This window comes from Physella acuta, unplaced genomic scaffold (assembly GCF_028476545.2).
Source record: "Physella acuta isolate Inbredline_101_S28 unplaced genomic scaffold, ASM2847654v3 ptg001255l, whole genome shotgun sequence".
NCBI classification, from domain to species: Eukaryota; Metazoa; Mollusca; class Gastropoda; family Physidae; genus Physella; species Physella acuta.
In genome coordinates, this window is record NW_026732770.1 from 149,735 (window position 1) to 170,929 (window position 21,195).

The window sequence follows — 21,195 nt, forward strand, 5'->3', positions numbered from 1 at the left end:
ATACGACATCTACAACAAGAAAGTCAGGACTAGCGTTCATCAGGTCACTAACTGTCTACTACAGGCATCCCTCTGCTCACTAAAAGGACGTCTTCATCGGTCCGCATACAATAGAGTATCTTTTTACCTGTTTCCCAAATTTACATCCCATGTTAGGTCGGGGGCTGATTCGCATCCAACAATCTCCAGTCAGCTCAGGTCAAATGCCAGGCGACCGTACCCCACACAAAGGGGAGGTGTGACACTGTTTTTGTATCGAATTACGGCCTTTCCCAGTTCAGGTGGGTGATAACTCACTAACATCAACCGTGGCCTCAGTTATAACAATCAACAACTTCGGCATTCGACCATTTAGTTTTTCCCTATTGAATTCAGCAACAATTTATTTAAGTTTACAAACTAATTAAGATAACAATGACAGTGCTGAAGCGCGGGGCCCCTTCAGGCGCGGGGCCTAGGGCGGCCGCCCCGTTTGCCACCCCCTAACGCCGGCTCTGGGGTTAGTAAAATCATTGGTTAAAATACATGTTTTATTTACAATAGAGTTACATGACTAAAAACCATTGCGCGCCTAGCTACCGAACGTGATGACGCAGCCATTGAACGTGATGGCGCAGCTATTGAACGTGATGACGCGTGTGGTGTGGTTGGATAAAAATGCCTACTAATTCGGTCCAAATTTTAATTAATTCAAAATTTTTTTTGTGACCGAAGGAAAGGATATTTTTGAAAACTTTCTTCGGCAATATTGTTCTAAATTATGGCAGGAATAGATTGGTACATGTTTCAAGTCGCTAAGTGGTCTGGTGGCCGAGATATGGGCCAAAAACTGCATTTTTTCGAGGTTTGTTGGCTTTTCCGGGAAATCCATGAAAGAAACCCGGAATTTTTATGGCCTATGCTCATCCTCGTAACTTGCTTAATATAATTGCTTTTGGAACTAGTCATCGATATTGCTTCGTTGAGGAGGAGATACGACTTAAAGCTGCGGACACACATTCATCCATCCAGAAATGACGGGTTAATAAACGCAATTCTCCAGAATGGAAATTGCGCTAAAAAATAGTTAGTGACGTTAAAAATCCGCTATACCTTTTTTTGTCAAAAATTGTGCGAGGGGGTGGGCGCTTTTTCACCGGCAAAAACCGTACTGGATCGGTCTCTAGATAACTCTTTTAACACTTAGAAAAGAAATCAATTGTAATTAATAACGCGACTAGTTCTTTGTAAGATTCCTACGATTCTCTCAACTTCAACGTGAGAGATGAGATACTTTTACTTGATTGCATTACATCTTGGATCACTGCATTAAAGAGAACTAAGTATCACGGATTCTTGAATCGCTATCCGTTCAGTAAAATAGCAGACTATCGGAGCGGGTGGTGGAAAGCGATACTCTTTGCTAAAATTTTAAGAGAGAAGAAAATTAGTATATTGTACTGAATTGATAATTTTTTAAATTCATTTTTTCATAACACTTTGGTCAACAGCCTACTACTATCGAAATTGTTCTAAAGACACGACCAAAAGTAGACCAAATAAGCTTGCACCTTCTACAAACTACACTCTAAAGCAGTGGTTCTTACCTTTTTGAAGGTACCGAACCCCCACCAGTTTCATATGCGCAATCACCGAACCCTTGTTAATAGTTGTATCGTCCACACTGACAAAATCCGATCGTGTATCATATGAATCGGCTGTGTGTCTTGAGCTCCGCGGAAGTCCCGAGACTGAATTACCAAACCTCTCGGGTTCGTTGGAACCCACTGTTCTAAGCTCTTTTGATTTTCTTCTTTTCATTCGTTTCGGCTACGGGAGGCAGGGGATGGGGTAGTGTCGAATTCACAAATTATGAATTGTTGATAAGTAGAAAATTAAACAAAAAGATAGCGGCGTATGCTCGTCGCGGGTCAGCTCGTTATCATTAAACCGGTTATTACAGCTTCTTCAACAAGTACAATTAGTTCTGAATTTGTTGTTGACTATGTGCGATAAGGCAGCGCACATCTGATAAATCCAAGACTTCGAGCTGTTGTGTCCGTTGGATTCCACTTTGTTTCCTCTAGCTTGTTTTATTATACAATTAACAAGTTAACGAAATATATAATTTTTTGCTATTGTATGTCAATTGTATGACCTTAATCTAACAAACTTATAATCCAAGTTTGTACTACATCATAACATGGTGAGGGGTGGAAACAGGCGTTGTGACTGAAATAGCAATGTAAACAGAAAGTGTTATTTCAACGCCAAGGGTAGACAAAGGTACAGAATATAGTCCAAGTTAAGACAGAACAGACAGACCAGACGGGTTCCGAACCTACCACTCCTCACGGCACCGAATCGCCTCGCCTTCCATGCCTCAAGTCAGACGTGTAACCGATTCTGCCAATCAGCTCTACAAAAATAAAGCTTTCATGGCAGAGCACAATCACAACCTATGCACGAAAGACGCGGGCTGGCGTGACCTTTGAACCGCGAATGGGACTGACCGTTAGCCTCAAACACAACAAGGACCATTATTCGACCACACAGGCGACACAAGTATAGGGACGACGATACAGACAAATAGTAGCTTCCTTAAATGGGTACCCTTGGCGTTGAAATAACACTTTCTGTTTACATTGCTACTACATCATAACAGAGACTGTTCAAAAGATAAAACATAAAAAGACTGTCCTAAACGAATTAGCACCTGCTACAATTTTTTTTTTCTGACATTACTAACCATCATTTTCTAAAGGATCTTGCCTTGGGGCGACAGAACATGGGGGCCGGTTGGCCGAAAAGTCTACGATGATGGGGTCAAAACTGACCTCGACTGACCGGCGCCTTATATGAGCTATAAATCGAAAAAAAATGTCCACGGAGGAACCTCTTCATAACTCCTGAGGTCGTAGACCGACCCTCGAGCGAATTAATTAAGCATTCAAATTCTCAATGTTTTCGAAAGCCTAAGCGAAGCTGGGCAGCATGCCTAGTATTATTATAGTAACCATGATTCACTAAGAAGCTGAATTTTATAGTTTCTAGTGTAGTTCAAAACAGGATCAACCATATTATGTTCCTACCCCTTGGCTGGTGGAAATATTTTGTTTTATGGAAGCGTTAGCTGAAAACAAAAAGTAAATAGTTTTCACCCAGGGCAAGGGACGTGGGCCACCTTCCATGTGCTGCCCCACGCATGCTTTCCTTGTTGGATTACACGGCCGTTTGTTTGATAAACGACTGGCTATGACGCTTAATAACTAATTGTCAAAAACTTCTTTATAAACCACATTTTTTGCGTAAATTCTGTGATCTTTCTTTAAATTGCCTTGTTCAGTTCCTATGGCTTTCTCTTTGATTCTCTGAAATGACCTAGACCTTGAGAATGCTACAATAGCAGTGTTTCTTCCAGACTATTTTCTCGGGGGGGGGGGGGGCAATTGAAATTTTCGGGGTGAGGAGGGGGCGGACTAAAATTTCCGGAAGGCGGACATTGTTTTAAGTATCCACTAGACTACCCGTTATCTAGTTAGATAACTGAGAGTTTCGGGGGTCACCTATAAATGACATCACGTCTGCCAGCACTTATCATCCCAAAATAACCACACCTCACATTCAAAAAGACGTTTTTTTATATTTTAAAAACTCTACTAAACTCTACTTCACCTGCCCAGTGCCCCGCCAAGTCTCAGACATGTTTGTATTTAAAAAAAAAATTCCGACCGAGCATGGCTCTGACCACACTATCCCTTCATATGCTGAGAACATAGAAACAGGTGAACTCTACTTCACCTACCCTGTGCCCCGCGAGGTCCTGATAGTCAACCTTATCATTCACATATAGCAGGGGTCAGCAACCTTTTGAGAGGGAAGAGCCAAAAGTAACAATTTACAAAATTTTAAAGAGCCACTAACATTTTTATTAAAATGTTTGGTATTTGATTAGGATTAGGTAAATAAGTTTAATTTTTGTATTTAAAATAAATAGCTATAAATATGAAATAATATCTATTCATATAAAAACATACAAATGTTTCGCACAAAACATATTAAATTATTTTAGCTAGCTCTGCTATGATAAACTTAGTTATCAATTAATATAATTATAGGACTATCCCAATCCACCTTTGAAGCTCTTAACTTTTTTTTTTCTTTACTGACATCACCGGCTCAGGAGGTGTCTCCCATTAGACAGGCAGGCCTCAAAACGGCAAACTCTGACTAACTGGCTTGAATATCGGTTTGATTACCGTGAATCGGTCGCTTCTGTCCTTTGGTTCTCACCAGGCTTATCTTCCACCCCACATAGCCTAGGGTAAACTCGTACCCCACAGTCCAATACGTAGCTCAACCGTAGGAAGCTAACAACTAAAAAACTACGTCACTCAGGTCATATTAATGATTACTGACAGATAGGGAAATGCATTTTGAATAAAATAACATTCCCCACTTAAAGATATTCGAAAAAGTCGGCACTCGAGAAGTGGCAAGTATTGCACTGCTGTGGGACTGGGTTTGGTGCCCAATCTGCAGTCAGCTGTCCGAATACTCTCTAATTCCACCTATTCTCATTGTTCGCTGATTAGAGTTTTTATTATTTTTAAAGTTGTGTTTCTTTACAGTATATAATTTCTTATGGGTTTTGAAAATAAAATGATACAATAATTTCTAATATTTGTGCATGGAACTTGAGAACCGCCACTTGACATCAAAAGAGCCGCATGCGGCTCGCGAGCCGCAAGTTGCCGACCCCTGACATATAGGCCTTAAGAAAAAGTAATTGAAAACATTGTTGTAAAAAAAAAGTCATTGTTCTAAACTTTTATAATTAATGTGGTTAATCCACCAATAAATATATCAATAAATTAATTAACGGCTTTAAATTAGTTTGTAATTAACAGTGTGTTTAAGAAAGAACAATATTTACTACAACCTATTTTACAGCTCTACACATAATGCAGATTCTCCCCAATAACAAATAAAAAAAACAAACAAAAAATTGAGTTATCAAACGTCACTATTCCGTCAAAGTTTAGCCATTGTTCTAAAACTTTAAAATTAATGTGGTTAATCTACCTATGAATAAATCAATACATTAATTAATGTCTTTAAATAAATGTGTGATTAACAGTCTGTCTGCAAGAAAAAAAATTATTCTCTACCTACATACTATTTTACAGCCCCCCCCCCCCCCCCATATAGAGCAGTTTCCTTACAGTACCAAATCAGACAAACAAAAAATAAATATTCAAACATGTAAACAAACTTGAGTTTTAGTAGTATATAGATTTTCTATATAAATTCCATTTCGTTCGAGGGGGTAGCTCCCCTCCGAAGAGATGCCTGGAAGAAACTCTGCTACATAGAGTTGCCCATGACTAAAATCTGGTGAAGGCAAATACATGCCTACAGTATCCATAGTTTGTCCTTGGCTTTTATTTATCGTCATGACATAAGTAATTCTAAATGGAAACTGTTTCCTTGTTAACATGAAAGGAAGTTCGGGGTCACTAGGCGAAAGAATAAAACTCGGTATGAACAAATTACTTCTCTTAATTATTATTTAAAAAAAAAATACATACTTAAGAATGACATAGTATAAAAAGGGAATTTATTTAAAATCAATACTATAAATAAAAATAAATAAATAAACATAGCACGAGAAGCCATTACACTTACAAAGCTTTTATATTTTATATTCTTTTGACCGGCTCGTGGTTAGGACGTATTACGGCAGACATAAAATGAAACAAAGAATTTCAAAACAGACTAATGAGTCACTAATGCACTCACACACATAACATATTGATGTAATTTGTTTTAAGTGAAAAAAAAAAAAAACAACAAAGACACAGTGGCGGAACTAGAAAGAAAGGGCCACCCTGCAAAAAAAAATTTGGGCCCCATATATATATATATATATATATATATATATATATATATATATATATATATATATATATATATATATATACTAGGCATGCTGCCCAGCTTCGCTTAGGCTTTCGAAAACATTGAGAATTTGAATGCTTAATTAATTCGCCCGAGGGTCGGTCTACGACCTCAGGAGTTATGAAGAGGTTCCTCCGTGGACATTTTTTTTCGATTTATAGCTCATATAAGGCGCCGGTCAGTCGAGGTCAGTTTTGACCCCATCATCGTAGACTTTTCGGCCAACCGGCCCCCATGTTCTGTCGCCCCAAGGCAAGATCCTGCCAAATTTGAAGCGCCTGCGGCGCCGGGAAGTGCCCTATCGGGCACCCGACAACTTTGCTTTATATATTATAGAGATTAGCAAATTGCATAGATAAACAAAGATTTCAATAAAGTAATTAAGGCCTGAAATACTTTAGTATAGAAATGTATTATTTGAATAGATTCTAGATCTAGGTAGGGTCTACATAAATTTTATGAGTTTAGGCCGGAAAAATTGTATTGTATACATTTCATAGTGTACGTAGATCTAAATCAAAAATTTGAATGAAATAGTTCATTTCTTTTTATTCTAAACACGGCAGATGACGTCATTAGTTAATGTATAAGCAATAGTGACGTCACAGTTTTATGCGTTCTTTTTCACATCTATTAATGCTTTTCCGGTTGCATAAATAAAATTGTTTTTCTACATTCGAATACGCCTTTATTTTTTATTTTTATTCTTTAAATAAAATTGTGGTTATACATTTAAAACATCTAACATATTATTTTCAACAAAAGTCCGTATAAAGTTCTCCATATATCGCTGCCGTTTCTGACGTGATGTCCGGCGAAAATATTTTGCGGACAGACAGAGACAGAGAGAGAGAGAGAGAGAGAGAGAGAAGTGCGCACATTGGGCTTTTATATATTAGGATATATATATATATATATATATATATATATATATATATATATATATATATATATATATATATATATATATATATATATATATATATATATAATAGGACCCTATATACGAATGTACGAAATACGTACATATAATACTCAATACGGGGTTGATCGAAATTCGAAAGATATTAAATGTAACTAGGGTAGTTACCATACTATTGTAAGAACGTATTACAGTCTGATGCAACAGTTGCAGGACTGATAACGAACACCAGGCCGCTGCGCAGTTAATAGTTCTGATGCAACAAATGGTAATTATTACGTATACGAGGGGATGATGGGAAGGCGACTGGTAGAGAGAGGGAGAACCCAGTTGGTTACTGAACGGTGTAGACGTGTGTGATTCGTGAGAATAGGAACGATGGACACGTGCATTCTGTTATGTTAGGACTAGTGAGGACAGTGGGGGTCAGTTGGTTCATTGTATTCTTGTGGAACATTGGTGCATTGTTATGTGGAGCATTTCTATTGATTCGTGTAATAAAGAGATCAATGTAAACCTGCATTTCCGAGTATCTATATTGTGGTCGATGTTGTGTGCTGGTCAAAGGTAGCACGAGTAAATACACTCGGTAACATTTGGCGCTGTCAGCAGTGAAATCGGTAACATTTGGCACTACAAGTAAATAGACTCGGTAATATTTGGCGTTGTCGAGCAGAAGAATTCAACTAGACCAGCCGCTAGGGCACCCATAGTCAACCTAGTTAATAACTGTGTTTCGTGTGTGTGAATTCGAACATTCAGGAACAGGGAAAACTATTCTTACATACACGGTAGGAAAGGTCTTTTTTTTACTAAAAGAATTAAAATTAGAATGTCTAATCTGGACGAAAGGCCGACCCATATTGTGGTCCTGCCCAGAGAGTCCCACATCAACAAATTTTACGGGAACGGTGATCCAACCTTAACCAACAGGTTCAGTGAAGAGGTCAGGGCTGCCTGGGCCTCGAGATACATGTCACCAGAGGAAAGATTAAGATTGTTGATGGGCAGTATAGGAGAGACGGTTAGGGCAGAGGTCAAATGCCACGATAAAGCCCTCCAAACAGATCCAGATAAGGTGCTAGATCTAATTGTGAAGACCTTTGGGGAGAGACGGTCGGGATCGCAACTGCTATCTGGGTTCGTAGGCTTAAAGCAGAGAATGGCGGAGAGTGCGATGGAATATTCACACCGAATGAACAGGGCCTTTGACGCGGTAAAGGGCAAAACACCCGACATTGATGTGCGCCTACTGAGGGACCATTTCATCGAAGGGCTAGCGACCCCTATCTTAAGGAGAGATTTGAAGGAAGAGGTCTACAAGGACCCACAGTTGACCTTCCTTCAGGTCAGGAACTCAGCGATCCGCAGGTCCCAGGATGAGGACCAATCGATCTGTTCGGTAGACAAAGTCTCTGTGCCGGAACAGAAACAATCCCCACCCACAGGGACCGGCACGATGGAAACCATGATGGCTCAACTGTTGGCCCACCTGGATAAGGTTGACCAACGATTGGAGAGGTTAGAAAGCAGGTCAACAGCAGAGAATCAGGGCAAAAACGGGACAAAACATAGACAGGTTGGACAGCCGCGACCTGCTGGTCCATCACTCCAGTGGACAGCTGACGGTCGACCAATCTGCCTGTCCTGCTCACAACCCGGACATATGGCACGGTACTGTCAGGGGAAACGATCGCTCTCTGTAAGGCAGGTCAAGGCTACAGAGCGGCGAGGTTATGGCGTAAGAAACAAAAGGAAACAAACAATGAAAGAGTCTCAAACAAGACTTGAAGAGAAATTATCAGATATTGAAAAATAACTTCAAATTACACAGCAAAAATTAGATTTGAAGCTTTCTGAACTTCAGAATTGTGAAACTAAGCTAACAGATACTATAGCCTTAGTGGAAGAACTTAAGAATTCAAAAGACTTGTTAATAATAGAAAAAATGAACTGTGAAATGAACTTGGATGTTGAAAAGTTTCAAGTGAACAATTTGTTGGCAGAGAAAAATGATGATAAGGAGGAAATTGGTAGACTTAATAATGAGATCTCAATGTTAACCATGAAACGGGATAGGGAAAGTTCATGCAAATTAAAAGCACAGGAGAAATGTTCATCTTTAGAATGTCTGTTATCTGAAGAAGAAAATAAAATTGCAGCTGTTAAAGAATGGAAACAGCCAACAACCACAGTAGAGGTCAGATCATTCTTGGGCTTTGCTTCCTATTATAGAAAATTTGTACCTGGTTTTGCAAAAATTGCCGCACCGTTGCATGACTTAGTAAACAAAATGACACAGAAACACAGTAAGGAGAAAAAGAAAGGTAAAACACAACTGATAGGTGAATTATGGACTGAGGAATGCCTGAACTCGTTTAAGCTACTGAAAAAGGCTTTGACAGAGGCGCCGATATTAGGATACGCAGACTTTGACAAACCATTTCGGCTAGAAATTGACGCCAGCTCTAAAGGTCTGGGAGCTGTACTATCACAACAACAGGAGCAAGGTTTCAGGGTTATTGTGTATGCCAGTCGAGCTCTGAAGGAATCAGAGAAGAACATGACAAATTACAGCGCCATGAAACTAGAACTTTTGACATTGAAATGGGCTGTGACTGAAAAATTCAGGGACTATCTTTTAGGTGCTAAATGTGTGGTATACACTGACAATAACCCCCTGAGTCACCTACAGACAGCAAAGTTGGGATCCATCGAACAGCGAATTGGCACTCTTTGACCTAGAGATACAATATCGCTCGGGGCGGTCCAATGGCAATGCGGACGCTTTATCAAGGAATCCTTACGAGAGACCGGGCGATGAGGAAGAAACGCTGACAGGAATATGTGAGGTCAGAGCGTCAACAGATATCCCTCACGGGGTGCAAGTGATGCAAAACGGGCAGACTGCGGTGGAGCACATATCCACAGAGCCCCGTCATATGGACATCATTGATTTTAATTGCCTTAATCATAAAGAGATAAGAAATGCCCAGAGAACGGATAGTGGGTTACAGCCGCTGTTGAAATACGTCCAGGAACAAAAATTCCCAAGAAGAAGGGTTTGGTCGGGAAACAAAGAAACTACTGAGTCAGTGGGACCGTCTCAGTATAAAGGATGGTGTTCTCATGCGGAGAATTCATGACCAAATAGACGGGACAATACACCAGGTGGTGGTGCCTGGACAGTTACGAGAAGAAGTGCTAAAGTTGGCACATGACAGGGCGGGACACCAGGGTCAGGACAGGACGCACAAAATATTACGACGGCGGTGCTACTGGCCCAATATGGAGATGGAGGTCAAACGCCTTTGTGAGGCTTGTGTGAGGTGTCAGCATGCGAAAATGCCAGTTGTCAAAATGAGACAGCCATCAGGACACTTACTGGCGACAAAACCACTAGAGATTGTGGCTATGGACTTTACGTCGTTGGAGCAATCATCGGATGGGACGGAACATGTGTTGGTGATGACTGACGTATTCACCAAATGGACTGTCGCGGTACCCACACGAGATCAGACGGCCAAAACAGTGGCAAAGGTCTTAATAGAACATTGGTTCATCAAATATGGCATACGAAGACAATTACACTCTGACCAAGGAAGGGCCTTCGAGTCAGAAGTAATTAACCAACTGTGCAGCCACTACGGGATCAACAAAACTAGAACAACCACATATAATCCTAAAGGAAACGGACAGTGCGAGCGGTTCAACCGCAGCATGCATGATTTGCTGCGTACTCTAGAACCTGAACAGAAAAAACGTTGGCCTGATTTTCTCCCAGAGTTGGTATATCTATACAACTGCACCCCCCATGCCACAACCGGCTTTTCGCCACACATGTTACTGTTCGGACGGGAGGCTCGACTCCCTCTTGACTTGTTCCTAGGAAAAAAGGAAAGCATGACTGGCTCATACACCGCACTGGAATATGTGAATGAACATTTGAGACGAATAAGAGAAATGTACAGGGTGGTACAAGGAAGACTAGAACATGAAGCACGGCGAAGAGAACCGCCGGTACAGACAAAAGACCCGCCACTCCAACTAAACGACAAAGTATTACTGCGTAGCCACCCATTAGGCAGAAACAAAATCCACGACTTCTGGGGACAGGAGATATGGCAAGTCGTGGAGATGCCTAAAGTAGCAGGTGGCCCCTTTAAAATAAGACCCACCAATCACACCAAACCGGATCGGTGGGCGAATATTGCTCAATTAAAGAAATATTGGCATAGTCAAGATGAGCATTTACACACAAAGAAACCTAAGACAATTAGGGAACCGGAAACTACAACGGAAATTCTCATACCCATCCCGGAACCATGTCACCATCAACAGCACAACAGCGATACACAAGTGGAGGATAACGGCAACAATGAGGATCCCGATCCTCCCAGAAGCAGAGAGACAGTAGACCATCAGATAAGTGGTCCGCGGAGAAGTTTGAGAAACAGAAAGAATACGAAATTTTTCGTCAGCAACCATCAATTCTTTCATGGTCGCGCTGGGATGAGAACAGACTGTTCAAAAGCTATAAAATTGAACCGGTGAAGACACCAAACGAAAAAAGGTGGATGTGAATTCTAGAACTGCTTTGTTTCTGAGGAATAGGATGTGAATTCTAGAACTGCTTTGTGTCTGAGGAATATGATGTAGACACATTTGATATGTTGAAATAGGGATAACTGTCAATCTTATACGAATGTGACGACATTGACAATGAGTGGAACAGTTAAAATTTTTTTTACGGTGTTGCGTTTGACATTGAAGGAGTGCACCTGCCAAGCGTTGTTTGTGGTTGAAAACACACAAAAAAGGCGGGGGTGGATGTAACTAGGGTAGTTACCATACTATTGTAAGAACGTATTACAGTCTGATGCAACAGTTGCAGGACTGATAACGAACACCAGGCCGCTGCGCAGTTAATAGTTCTGATGCAACAAATGGTAATTATTACGTATACGAGGGGATGATGGGAAGGCGACTGGTAGAGAGAGGGAGAACCCAGTTGGTTACTGAACGGTGTAGACGTGTGTGATTCGTGAGAATAGGAACGATGGACACGTGCATTCTGTTATGTTAGGACTAGTGAGGACAGTGGGGGTCAGTTGGTTCATTGTATTCTTGTGGAACATTGGTGCATTGTTATGTGGAGCATTTCTATTGATTCGTGTAATAAAGAGATCAATGTAAACCTGCATTTCCGAGTATCTATATTGTGGTCGATGTTGTGTGCTGGTCAAAGGTAGCACGAGTAAATACACTCGGTAACATTTGGCGCTGTCAGCAGTGAAATCGGTAACATTTGGCACTACAAGTAAATAGACTCGGTAACATAAAAATTCTTAGTTTTTATTTTAAATAAAAATATGTTAAAACATCACATAATTTGTGAGTGAGCTATTTTTTTTTGTATGTGTAATGGTTTCTCGCCTCATGATTATTTTTTATGTTTTTTAGTATTTATATTATTAGTTTTTAATACATTTCCTTTTTATGCTATGTCATTTTTATTATGTATTTAAAAAAAATAATAATTAAGAGAAGTAATTGCTTTTTAATTTGTTTAGTGCAAATCTATTAAAAATTTCTTAAGAGCACACATATTTAACTATTTAAAAAAGGGAAATAAGTCATGGGAGTGGTTAGAAAGTTTGCCTATCTTTCACACTAAAAGTCATGTAGCCTATATATTTTTGTCCCTTACGAAACAGCATGTGTTAGCTACTGTAGAACATCACTACTGTCATAGATCTGTTTTGTTTTTACTAGAAAATTACTTTTTTAACTATAAAAAATTGATTATGGTCAGCTCTGGGCCCCTAAACGACCTGCCCCCCCCCCCCCCCCCCCCCCCCGCATTGCGGGGTCTGGCGGCACTGTAGTTCCGCCCTGCAAAGACATATTTTTTTCAAAACCCGATCAGGCCAGAAATGAGTATCATATGTTCGTATTTTATATATATATATATATATATATATATATATATATATATATATATATATAGGGGGGAGGCCCAAAAATCTTTTTGCGGGGTGGCCCTTTTTTCTAGTTCCGACACTGGATAAACTTATAGTATTTTAATTACGATTTAACTCTTGTAAGAAGCTTTTCATTTAGTTCGATAGATTCGTGGCTTTTTGGTGTTATGATTGCACTGTTGGCAATGCTTTCATCAACTGGTACGATGATCTCAGGAAAGACGACATGTAGAATATATTCGTTTTCGATGCATACTCTCTTGTAGTTTTCCATCATTAAGTTTTAAACGCCATTCTGAAAAATCCCGTTCAGATCATCAGCACGCGTGTTTTGATCTAATTTTATGACCTGAATTAGATTCTAATACTTGCTGTTCTTCATGCATGAGAAAACTATTTTAATTCTACTGCCACGTGGAACAAATGGGATAACTTGTCGAAAATCGCCACCGAAAAGAAAAACAGCACCTCCAAACGGTTTTCTAGAAGGAACATTTGGATTTTCACCTAACACTAATGTCATTCAAAAAGAAGACTACTTGGTACAAACAAACAAAATATATTTTTCTTTCTTGAAATTGCAAATGATTAATATCATTATATTTCCCTAGCATGTATACAGTGAATAAGATTTATAGGCAAATCAAGATTAGTAGTAGTAATAAATATATAATTTTACTCAGTAATAATAACCTTTATAGTCCAATCATTACATATGCAAAAGATACACACAATGAACGCAACACAATCTGTTTTGTAATCCTTGAATAAAAACAATTTGACATAATGATTCCTAGAATATTAAGACAAACGAACTAGGGGAAATAATCACTCTCTTAATATAAATATGTATATTTCTACAAATTTAAGTATAAATGTCAAAACATATCACTAATTACTTTAGTATGTAGTTAAAAAAACGTTACTTTATTTGTTTTTACAAAAATATCTAGTCTACAATCAGAATTAAATATATTGTCATCATAAATGCTAAAATCTTACAGCATAATGTAAGTTTTTAAAATCAGTGTTGGTATAAAACCACGCTTTTCGATTTTATATTACAATAAACTCTAATAGGTGGAACATCTATATAATAATTCTCTTCTTGGAGACCATAGAAAACACCAAGCTGTAAGCGCGCTCCCTACCACCCCTACATGGTCTGTTGAGCTGTGGTTCACGCTAAATGTTTACAATCGTAGAGCCGGGTTTAGTGACGGCTATTAGGGCAGATTAGGGGTTGGGGAAAGGAGGGGGGGGGGCTGTTATCGTCCTTAACGAACTACTGATAGTGTTTTAAAGCAAATATTTTCAGTTGCACTATTGGTACTGTCGAATTCACAAATTATGAACTACTGAAAAGTAGAAAATAAAACAACTAAATAGCGGCGTATGATACGCCGCGGGTCGGCTAGTTTTAAATAATAGCCTATATGTAACTAAAACATTGTTCTAACAGTTCAGTTCACACATTTTCTAATTAGCTACAGGTATTTTTTTTTGTTCTTTAAAGATCATTTAAAAATAAATAATGATAAGGTATGGGTTGGATCACTGTATTGCACACACACCTCTTTACTGGTAATTGCAAAATTATGTAAAGAGTTTTACCTGTTTCAAAAGCTATTATTCTGGCGGCAAGGTACTTTGATACCTCATTAGGGGTCGTCCATAAATGACGCCACGCTTTTTTGGTCATTTTTTACCCCTTCCCCCAATACGTCACAAAAAGTCAGACCCCCCATAAAATGACGTCACACTCCACCCCACCCCCCCCCCCCCCTAGGGTTGCCAGGTGTCCAGTTTTGAACTGGACAGTCCAGTATTTGAGCAGACTGTCCAGGATAAAATAAATATAAATACTGGACAAGTATATGAATAATACTCTGTTACCCCCCCCCCCCCCCTTTCTTCTGCTTTGCGGCATACCTGAGAAGGGAAGGATGGAAAGGTGTCCAGTATTTTCGGAAAAGGTATCTGGCAACCCTACCCCCCCACCCCCCATTTACAATTTATCCAATGTTTTAAATTTACTGTGTTTTCATCCCTTTAAAATTACTTGTTGACACAGCATTAATAATGAGCGTGCAGGACCCATACGTGGCACCAGCAGGTAAACAGTAACATAGTGAGTGTTATGATGCATGTTCGACTAGGGAAATTGGTGCGCATGAATGCTGGTGCGAAGCGATAATATTGAACGAGTGAAAGTGTGACGCAGTACGCAAGAAAGTGACGCCTTAGGGTAGTTGTACCCTCTTACTGCATAGCTGTGGTACAAATATAGAACCCAGTTATAACATGGTGGAGCAGCATTAACGTGAACCAGCTAGAGTAACATGAAGCAGCTATAACAGAATGAAGACAGCTCAAGCAGTATAACAGCATGAAGCAGTATAACAAGGAGAAGTAGTTTAGAAGCTAGTCGGCGGATATAACATCTAGTCAGAAAACGCTATCACTGTCTAATCATTCAAGTTTCATCGATATAATTTTCGTACGGACTATGTCTCTGTGATATATGGACTGTTATTGTGAAAACCGTGTGTGAAGAACGCAGCGTGGAAACCCACGTTGAAGACTCGTGTGTGAAGACCCGTTCTAAGAAGACTCGTGTGTGAAGACCGTGCTAAGAAGACCCGTGTTTGAAGACCTATGTATGAAGACCAGTTCTAAGAAGACCCGTGCTCTGAGGACCCAAGCCGTTATGTGAGCGGGTGAATGGATTTTTTTGTATTATTTTATTTGTTGCGAATCTGGGAGTGCATGGTGGTCCAATGGGGAACAGCACGGGGTCCCCTTTCCGCTCGAAGCGGTCAGTATAAATTGACCGCTCGGAGTGATTTTCTTCCTTTTTTTGACCCGCGGCGGGTCAGGTTTCTGCGTGGCGCACCGCACGCGTGGAGGTATTTGTTTTTTTATACTTTATCTTTATGTGATTTGTATGAATGCGACTGTCGATGTTTCTCGTTTTCTTTCATTTTCGTCTAAAACGAGATAGTGAGCATCGGCATGTCTGGTATGCACGTGGTGTGTTATTTTGAAAGATTTAAAATGTATTTTTTTCTAAACCCGTGGCGTGTGTTTCGGACCACGTGGTTTAGGCCAGTGTGTTTAGGAGTGTTTCCTAAACTGGTGTGAATGCGTGTGTGCATTTACCTGATTGTTTTATGATGTGTTATTGACTAGGGTTGGCTTAGTCAATAGTCATTTGTTTTAGACAGTAATTAGATTAGCATATTTTAGTTGCCTCGAGTTTTAGGTTGTTTAAAATTAATGTGTGTGCTGTTTCGTGCAACGTCATGTTAAGTATCGCTTGCTTTGTGTCTGCCTTCATTGGGGCCTTAGCGGAGTGTGTTAACTTTAATGTTATCAATATGGATATTGTTTAGATAGACCAATGGCTTCGGGCTTCCTTGTGTAGGAAAGATTGGTTCTACGATGAATTTGTTTACACGTTATTTTTAAGTTGCTAGTTCTTCTTTAGACAGTGGTTAGTTGTTTTTGAGAATTGCTTTTAGAATTGTATAGTAAGGATTAGTTTTACTCGAGGCTTTAGCTAGATAGTAGTAGTAGGTAGCATTTTGAACTTGTGTATATATTTATGTATATATCTGCCATTACCATGCATTTTTCTTATGTTTTCCTTTTCTTTTTCTCTTCCCCCCCCCCCCCCTTCCAGTCAGGTTGCTTGTGCAACTTGGCTGGGTGTTTTGTTATATATGAATTGTTTTGTTTGATGTAAAAAGTTTGTTTCGTTTGGTTCTGTTTTGTGTCAGTTTTTACCTATTCTTTTTTTATAACTTTTGGTTCCATATTTTGTTGAATAAATTTTATGCTAGTCATTCTTGGTAAATAAATTTTATTAACTGTAAAAGTTTTTGTTTTATTTTAGTAGCTCATTATTTAGACTAAGGTTAGGGTTTAACCACTGTGGGTTCTACCACGGTTGCACTGACCGGACAGATTAGTTAGTTAAGCCTAGAAGGGTAGATTTTAGGTATCCCCCCCCCTAGCAGGGCTTACAAATTGGTAGCACGAGTGGGGTCAGTGCTTTAGTCTAACTAAATTTTTGTTTTTTTGCTAGGGCTAGGTGTAGCTTAGTTAAATTTTTTTGTTTTTGATAGGCCCTTTTTGGAACCATATGTGTTTAGTTTTTGTTTAGTGTAGGAATTGTTTGTTGTTAAAGCACCCAGTCAGGTTGGCGGAGAGACGTGCATTGGTGAGCCTCTAGTGTGCTAGGCGGGACAAGGCGCGGTGTGTGGCGCGTGATCTGGTGTGTGAGGCAGTCCTACCAGCGAGAGGCCTACAGCGGAAATTCCTTGACCCACAAAGAGGGCTACTGGACACCCGCCCCACGGGTGTGTCGAAGCGGAGGCACGATCGTTGGGGGCGGGTAACAGTCGGAGAGCCAGTGGGGCAAGGCGGTTGCGTCACCACCTGGCCCAGCCAAGCGAACGCTCCCTACCAACGGAAGGCCTATGACGCTTCGACACACCTGTGGGGCGGGTGTCCAGTAGCCCTCTTTGTGGGTCAAGGAATTGACGTCATAGGCCTCTCGTTGGTGGGGAGCGTCCGCTGGGTTGGGCCAGGTGGTGACGCAACCGCCTTGCCCCACTGGCTCTCCGACTGTTACCCGCCCCCAACGATCGTGCCTCCGCTTCGACACACCTGTGGGGCGGGTGTCCAGTAGCCCTCTTTGTGGGTCAAGGAATTTACGTCATAGGCCTTCCGTTGGTAGGGAGCGTTCGCTTGGCTGGGCCAGGTGGTGACGCAACCGCCTTGCCCCACTGGCTCTCCGACTGTTACCCGCCCCCAACGATCGTGCCTCCGCTTCGACACACCTGTGGGGCGGGTGTCCAGTAGCCCTCTTTGTGGGTCAAGGAATTTTCGCTGTAGGCCTCTCGCTGGTAGGACTGCCTCACACACCAGATCACGCGCCACACACCGCGCCTTGTCCCGCCTAGCACACTAGAGGCTCACCAATGCACGTCTCTCCGCCAACCTGACTGGGTGTTTTAACAACAAACAATTCCTACACTAAACAAAAACTAAACACATATGGTTCCAAAAAGGGCCTATCAAAAACAAAAAAAATTTAACTAAGCTACACCTAGCCCTAGCAAAAAAACAAAAATTTAGTTAGACTAAAGCACTGACCCCACTCGTGCTACCAATTTGTAAGCCCTGCTAGGGGGGGGGGATACCTAAAATCTACCCTTCTAGGCTTAACTAACTAATCTGTCCGGTCAGTGCAACCGTGGTAGAACCCACAGTGGTTAAACCCTAACCTTAGTCTAAATAATGAGCTACTAAAATAAAACAAAAACTTTTACAGTTAATAAAATTTATTTACCAAGAATGACTAGCATAAAATTTATTCAACAAAATATGGAACCAAAAGTTATAAAAAAAGAATAGGTAAAAACTGACACAAAACAGAACCAAACGAAACAAACTTTTTACATCAAACAAAACAATTCATATATAACAAAACACCCAGCCAAGTTGCACAAGCAACCTGACTGGAAGGGGGGGGGGAAGAGAAAAAGAAAAGGAAAACATAAGAAAAATGCATGGTAATGGCAGATATATACATAAATATATACACAAGTTCAAAATGCTACCTACTACTACTATCTAGCTAAAGCCTCGAGTAAAACTAATCCTTACTATACAATTCTAAAAGCAATTCTCAAAAACAACTAACCACTGTCTAAAGAAGAACTAGCAACTTAAAAATAACGTGTAAACAAATTCATCGTAGAACCAATCTTTCCTACACAAGGAAGCCCGAAGCCATTGGTCTATCTAAACAATATCCATATTGATAACATTAAAGTTAACACACTCCGCTAAGGCCCCAATGAAGGCAGACACAAAGCAAGCGATACTCAACATGACGTTGCACGAAACAGCACACACATTAATTTTAAACAACCTAAAACTCGAGGCAACTAAAATATGCTAATCTAATTACTGTCTAAAACAAATGACTATTGACTAAGCCAACCCTAGTCAATAACACATCATAAAACAATCAGGTAAATGCACACACGCATTCACACCAGTTTAGGAAACACTCCTAAACACACTGGCCTAAACCACGTGGTCCGAAACACACGCCACGGGTTTAGAAAAAAATACATTTTAAATCTTTCAAAATAACACACCACGTGCATACCAGACATGCCGATGCTCACTATCTCGTTTTAGACGAAAATGAAAGAAAACGAGAAACATTGACAGTCGCATTCATACAAATCACATAAAGATAAAGTATAAAAAAACAAATACCTCCACGCGTGCGGTGCGCCACGCAGAAACCTGACCCGACCTACATCTCGCCGCGGGTCAAAAAAAGGAAGAAAATCACTCCGAGCGGTCAATTTATACTGACCGCTTCGAGCGGAAAGGGGACCCCGTGCTGTTCCCCATTGGACCACCATGCACTCCCAGATTCGCAACAAATAAAATAATACAAAAAAATCCATTCACCCGCTCACATTCACCCCTTTTAAAAATCTTACAGTCCCTGTAAGACAAAAAAATGCATATAACAATCTTAAAATAAAACATGCACCCATCTCTTACATCAAGCCTATAAGCTTGAATGCAAGAAAAAAACAATTTCCATTAACATTAATCTTGCTCCTGTGCTCCCTAAAAAAACTCAAGGCACCAAGATAGTGCTCCCTTCCCTGAAGGCTGATTCGCGCTACTAGTCCTGTCGGTCATTCATCCGGAAGGGCAAGGGGGGAGGGTCAGGCTAGACCCGCCCGCTACTAATGGCACACATTGCCTGTCCATCCCGTCCACCTGGGTCCACTACACAACACACCGTGTTCTGGTTCTGGCCTCAGCGTAAGACCACCGGTAAAACGTCCGCTTGTTTGGTCCGGAGATGATGCAACCGCCTTGACCCACTGGCTCTCCGACTGTTACCCGCCCCCAACGATCGTGCCTCCGCTTCGACACACCTGTGGGGCGGGTGTCCAGTAGCCCTCTTTGTGGGTCAAGGAAATGACGTCATAGGCCTCTCGTTGGTGGGGAGCGTCCGCTGGGTTGGGCCAGGTGGTGGCGCAACCGCCTTGCCCCACTGGCTCTCCGACTGTTACCCGCCCCCAACGATCGTGCCTCCGCTTCGACACACCTGTGGGGCGGGTGTCCAGTAGCCCTCTTTGTGGGTCAAGGAATTGACGTCATAGGCCTCTCGTTGGTGGGGAGCGTCCGCTGGGTTGGGCCAGGTGGTGACGCAACCGCCTTGCCCCACTGGCTCTCCGACTGTTACCCGCCCCCAACGATCGTGCCTCCGCTTCGACACACCTGTGGGGCGGGTGTCCAGTAGCCCTCTTTGTGGGTCAAGGAATTTACGTCATAGGCCTTCCGTTGGTAGGGAGCGTTCGCTTGGCTGGGCCAGGTGGTGACGCAACCGCCTTGCCCCACTGGCTCTCCGACTGTTACCCGCCCCCAACGATCGTGCCTCCGCTTCGACACACCTGTGGGGCGGGTGTCCAGTAGCCCTCTTTGTGGTTCAAGGAATTTTCGCTGTAGGCCTCTCGCTGGTAGGACTGCCTCACACACCAGATCACGCGCCACACACCGCGCCTTGTCCCGCCTAGCACACTAGAGGCTCACCAATGCACGTCTCTCCGCCAACCTGACTGGGTGTTTTAACAACAAACAATTCCTACACTAAACAAAAACTAAACACATATGGTTCCAAAAAGGGCCTATCAAAAACAAAAAAATTTAACTAAGCTACACCTAGCCCTAGCAAAAAAACCAAAATTTAGTTAGACTAAAGCACTGACCCCACTCGTGCTACCAATTTGTAAGCCCTGCTAGGGGGGGATACCTAAAATCTACCCTTCTAGGCTTAACTAACTAATCTGTCCGGTCAGTGCAACCGTGGTAGAACCCACAGTGGTTAAACCCTAACCTTAGTCTAAATAATGAGCTACTAAAATAAAACAAAAACTTTTACAGTTAATAAAATTTATTTACCAAGAATGACTAGCATAAAATTTATTCAACAAAATATGGAACCAAAAGTTATAAAAAAAGAATAGGTAAAAACTGACACAAAACAGAACCAAACGAAACAAACTTTTTACATCAAACAAAACAATTCATATATAACAAAACACCCAGCCAAGTTGCACAAGCAACCTGACTGGAAGGGGGGGGGGGAAGAGAAAAAGAAAAGGAAAACATAAGAAAAATGCATGGTAATGGCAGATATATACATAAATATATACACAAGTTCAAAATGCTACCTACTACTACTATCTAGCTAAAGCCTCGAGTAAAACTAATCCTTACTATACAATTCTAAAAGCAATT